The following is a 6,051-nucleotide window of genomic DNA, read 5'->3' as shown; positions in this document are numbered from 1 at the left end:
AAGGGGGGTTAGGTTTAAGCACCACAGGGGAGGGTTAGGATTAAGCTATGGAAAGGGAGGTTAAAGGGATAGGGGGGAAGGTAAATATACTTACTAGACCCCTGTCGGGATTCTCACCACAGCAGAGAAGAGGGACTGTCTACCTCCACAGAAAAGTATTGCTGCTCTGACACAACCCTGTATTAACAAATGAGCTGAATTACTGATGCAAAATGAAAACACAGAAATGTTAGCATACCACCCTACCATTATCCAATGTAATAAAAGGCTAATGCTCACCCCTGTAGGGCGAATTTAAGTGTTTTGCGCACCGGAAGCCAATATATAGAGCCCAATGGAGCAATGCAATTGTTGCTCCGTTTGGCCACAACACAGCCGCTGGCGCTGACATTACTGTTAGGTTGTTCCGTCATGTCAACGGGATGGTAACTTGTAAAAGCATAAACATATTGAAACACGGACCATTGGAATCCACTTTAGTCAAATCATACATGGAAGCAGCAGAAGATGACCGCCAGGATAGTGAGGGAGCGGGATGTAGGTGGAGGTGTTCACCGGTCATTGACTACATCCCGGTTAGTATGATGGTCCTCACAGGGGTGCAGCTTATACAATGTCATGTGCGTTTAGGCCGATCAGGAACATCCCCATAGAATCGTCCTGATACTTTGTGTAAATATCCATAATCAGAAGCTATTATGTTGTAGCAACAAATACATCTCTTTATACTGTAAGTAGCGGTCAGAACAAAAAGCTAATTAGGCAAAAAGCTGGTAAGTACAGATCAGAACAAAGAGCTAATTAAGCCGGACTAATAGCTGTTCTGACCGGTACTTATATATTTGCAGCTAGAACATAATAGCTCATTATTCTGGATATTTGCCCAGAGTATCAGGGAGAAAAGCTGCTCAATTAGGGACAACATACAGGACAGTATTGCTTCATTGTATCACTGTCTGACTTCCTGCTGCTTTTTTATATCACTTGGTTGAAGTTGATACAAGTGTTTCTAATAGTTACATGCTTCTACCAAGTCTGCCTCAATGATCCATGTTATAATATGGTGTTTTTATGTTTATGTTTATGTTTTTATTAATTGATACTATACACAGTCTCGTGGTACGCTCTCATTTATGTGTACCCCTTGGTGTGAATTAATCTTGTATCAGTAATTAAACTCATTTGTTTATAAATACAGGAGTGTGTCAGCGCAGCAATAATTTCACAACAAAACATTCTTAGGAGCTACACAAAACTTTGCATTCACTAATCACTCAACAAGATTTGTAAGTGACCCTCAGCGACTTTTGCTGGGCACGCACACTACAATTATCTGGCTGATCCGCCCCATGATCTATGCGGCAGGCCGAACCGAAAATACAGGGGGTTATTCAGAGTTGTTAGCAAACCGAAAAAAGCAAACAACTGGGCAAAACCATGCGGCACCGCAGGTGGGGCAGATGTAACAACAAGCCAGCTACTATAGTCGGTTTCGGCTGCGGCCACTAGAAGCCAGGAAGGGCTTCTGTAATAGCAGGGGAGTGGCTGTAATAGCAGGGGGAGTGGCTGTAATAGCAGGGGAGTGGCTCCCATAGCAGGGGGAGTGGCTCCCATAGCAGGGGGAGTGGCTCCCATAGCAGGGGGAGTGGCTCCCATGCTAAGCGCTCTCTGCTAATCCATCTGGATTGGCAGTCGCAGGAAGGAAAAACACCTATAGAGTGTAAGCTTGCGAGCAGGGCCCTCCTACCTCTGTGTCTGTCTGTTTTTACCCAGATCTGTTCTATTACTGTTGTTTCCAATTGTTAAGCGCAACAGAATATGCTGCGCTATATAGAAAACTGTTAATAAATAAATATATACATAAATAACACAGGGACTGTCAGTGTGGCAGAAAGCATTTCCGCCACATCCACTCCTAGCAGCTTCCACTGCAGGTAAAATTCACCATCTACAGCAGGAATGCCCGTCTTTCACTTCATACCTGAGAACCTCTGCTAGTCAGACAACCTGACAGACAATTGGCTAGAGTGTTTTGTTATACGATCAATGTGATGGTATCTGAACTGTTGCATGCTGTAATGTCTTGCAGTCGCGCCATGCCGTGGAGAGACTTGGTTGCACAGAGCGTCTTTTTTGCGTTTTTCCCCGTTAAAATGCGTCTTTCCCGTGAAAATGTGTCTTAGATGCACAGTAATGTAAGAGGACGCACAAGCAGCGTTTGCTGATTAAAATGATATGCAGCACGCCTATATTCTGTGTGTAATAGCAGCTCTATCTGCATCTGAAATGCCACGTTACAGTGTTTACCATGAAAATACTGTAGCACAGCATTTTGTATGCAGATACAGTCGCACACAGAATATAGGTATGCTGCATATCATTTTAATCAGAAGAAGCTGCTTGTGCGTCCTATTACATTACTGTGCGTCTAAGATGCATTTTCGCAGGAAACACGCAAAAAAAGACGATTGGCGCTACTGAGTCATACATCACTCACACGTTATGTGTAACGCGACTTGTAGCGCACAGAGCAAATATGTAAAAGGACACATCTGTAATAAAATAAATGTTATGTGTCGGCATACAGGGAGAAAACGGTGCACAAGGCATAGCAACTGCAGAGAGTCAGAAGAAGCTGATTCACCAATAGAGAATGGGCAGATGCCTGGCTTCAACTTTAAGTGGTAAGGCCCTTCGGGCTGTGTGCCAAGCGTCATGTTCCCTGGAGGGGGGTGGGGGGGTTGCAGTGCCCACAGCCTGGGCAAAACATGCCCCAATTGGCAATGGTTTAGCAGGACTTTGGGAAACTTTGGCCACCACTTCATTCCTTGCCCTGCGATGACTTTAATACTTTATATAAATAAAGGTGTAACCAAGTTTTGGGCAAACACGAGTCAGTTATAGTTTATGGAAGGGAGCGGGCACAGGCAGGTCGGCTGCGTTGGTGCTAGGTACCCTATTATTTATTAACATGGAAAGAAAGAGAGAAAACACAGTTGCCCTTGAAAGAAGCAGCCAAGTATGGGGGATTGTGAGATGCTTTCTATCCATCTGTCTGCTCTTATCAGCAGTACCAGGGGAGTAGTGATGACTCCTGCGGGTGTTACAGCAACTACTGGAATTCTTCTTTAATGAGGTGAATGCTGAAATGGGTCTTAAAAGTGGTGAGAGCAGATCCTGGACAGACACCGAGAGAGAGCATTCCAGCAACATGTGGAGATCAGTATAGAGGGATTTAAATATGACAGGGGCGGACAATAAGCATCTCCCAAAACAGATGGAAGAAGCTGACCCAAACGGAGGAGGAACCGCGCTGCGTGTCTGCAGAAAACAACAGCCACAAAAACATTTCCCTCAATCATCCAGGAGTCTATGGTGACACCAGAGCACACACAGTAGCGGATCTTGCTACAGGCACACAGGATTTTTGCCCGGGGTGCTGCCTTCTGGCGGGCGCCGCCGCCCTCCGGAGGGCGCCGCCGCCCTGGCAAGATCCGCTACTGTTGGTCAGCGCCCCCCGGTGTTGTGCGGTGCTGTGAAGGAAACTAGATGCTACCCGTCTAGTTTCCCTCCGTAGAGAGGACCTTTGCTGTGCGGTGCGCGATGACGTCATCGTGCACCGCACAGCATTGTGGGACTGGCACATAGACGTTAGGGGTCATAATTGACCTCTAGTGTCTATGCTGTGCTATGGGAGAGACGTCATGACGTCTCTCCCATAGATTCGAGGAGCGGCGCCGGTGGAGGTCAGCAGCGGTCGGGAATCAGGAGCGAGGATAGTAAGTATTAATTTTTTTTGTGTGGTTTTTTTGTAAGCAGCGCTACTCAACTGGGGGCACAACTCTACAGGGAGCACAAATGGGGGCACAACTCTACAGGGAGCACAAATGGGGGCACAACTCTACAGGGAGCACAAATGGGGGCACAACTCTACAGGGGGCACAAATGGGGGCACAACTCTACAGGGAGCACAAATGGGGGCACAACTCTACGGGGAGCACAAATGGGGGCACAACTCTACGGGGAGCACAAATGGGGGCACAACTACGGGGAGCACAAATGGGGGCACAACTCTACAGGGAGCACAAATGGGGGCACAACTCTACAGGGAGCACAAATGGGGGCACAACTCTACGGGGAGCACAAATGGGGGCACAACTCTACGGGGAGCACAAATGGGGGCACAACTCTACAGGGAGCACAAATGGGGGCACAACTCTACAGGGAGCACAACTGGGGGCACAACTCTACAGGGAGCACAACTGGGGGCACAACTCTACAGGGAGCACAAATAGGGGCACAACTCTACAGGGAGCACAAATGGGGGCACAACTCTACAGGGAGCACAAATGGGGGCACAACTCTACGGGGGGCATAACTGACCACGCCCCTGTATGAAGCCACGCCCCTATTTTTGCCCGGGGCACCACAAGGGCTAGAACCGGCCCTGAGCACACACTACAAGTACCATCACACAAAGGGGTCTATGTACTAAGCCTTGGAGAGAGATAAAGTACCGTCCAAGCAGCTCCCGACTGTCATTTTTTAAACGCAGCATGTAACATGACAGTTAGAAGCTGATTGGCTGGTACTTTATCTACTGCGCTTGTATGGGATCCGGTCTGAAGATTGACAGTGTCTAGGTCGACAATGTTTAGGTCGACCACTATAGGTCGACAGTCACTAGGTCGACATGGATGGAAGGTCGACAGGGTTTCTAGGTCGACATGTGCTAGGTCGACAGGTCTAAAGGTCGACATGAGTTTTTCACTTTTTTTTGTTGGATTTTTTCATACTTAACGATCCACGTGGACTACGATTGGAACGGTAAAGTGTGCCGAGCGAAGCGGTAGCGGAGCGAAGGCACCATGCGAGGGGACGCAGTGCACTAATTTGGGATCCCGGTCACTCTACGAAGAAAACGACAAAAAAAAAAAATCCTCATGTCGACCTTTAGACCTGTCGACCTAGCACATGTCGACCTAGAAACCCTGTCGACCTTCCATCCATGTCGACCTAGTGACTGTCGACCTATAGTGGTCGACCTAAACATTGTCGACCTAGACACTGTCGATATGATGAACCACACCCGCTTGTATATGGGGAGTCAATGCTAAGGGCACATTCATTTCTGCCGACATCTGTTTCCAGAGTTTCCAAGTTGCACTTTTCTTTTTGTTGGGGTGGTGACACCATTAGGACAGACGGTTGCGCACTGTGCTATGACAACAGGACAACATAGCGTAACATGCTCTGGCGTAATAAATGCACTAAAGGCTCATACAGTAAACACTTGCCAAGCGTGAAAAATATATCCTGACTGCACTGTACAAGCAAATACCTGGCATGGACGCCGCGGGGAAATGGAAATAGCTGCTGTATTCTGAGCCAGGCACAGAAAAAGCCCCACGTCCAGCGCATGGAGCACACACGGGGGCTTGTCTGGCTATCCCGCTCATGCAGGAGCAGCTTCCATGGCTGTTGCAGATTATGCAAACGCAGCAAGAGGCGTCTTGTGTAAACGGTATCGGAAGACGCAGACCCTGGCCGCGGCACACCCACACAGGGCCAGCGTAAGATCACTCTGCAGCCTGGCAAAGCTTCAGCCTAGCGCCCCCTAACATGCAAACCCCCCTCCATATCACGGAGGGGAGATGCAGGTGGCCACTAGGAGGGCTGGGGTGAATTTCATCATTATACTGGGTCATTCCGACCCGAACGCTCGGTGCAGTTTGTTGCAGCGCAGCGATCGGGTCAGAACTGCGCATGCGCCGGCGCATGGCAGCTTTCGTTACCTAGCGATCGCCTCTGAGACAGAGGCGGCCGCGAGGCGGGAGGGGGCTGAACGGCGGCGTTAAGCCGCCGTTTAGGGGGATCGGTTGGGCCAATGCAGGTGTGGCTGGACCGTTGGGGGGGCGGGCCGCGGCGGCTGCGTGACGTCTCACACAGCCGCTGTGGCCAGCGGGAGCGACGAGCAACTCCCGGCCAGCCGCCGGAACTGCGCTGGCCGGGAGTTACTCCTCAAATACAAAGGCATCGCCGCTGTGTGAT

This window comes from Pseudophryne corroboree, chromosome 4 (genome assembly GCF_028390025.1).
Source record: "Pseudophryne corroboree isolate aPseCor3 chromosome 4, aPseCor3.hap2, whole genome shotgun sequence".
Taxonomy (NCBI): Eukaryota; Metazoa; Chordata; class Amphibia; order Anura; family Myobatrachidae; genus Pseudophryne; species Pseudophryne corroboree.
Note: the sequence above shows the minus strand (reverse complement) of the source record.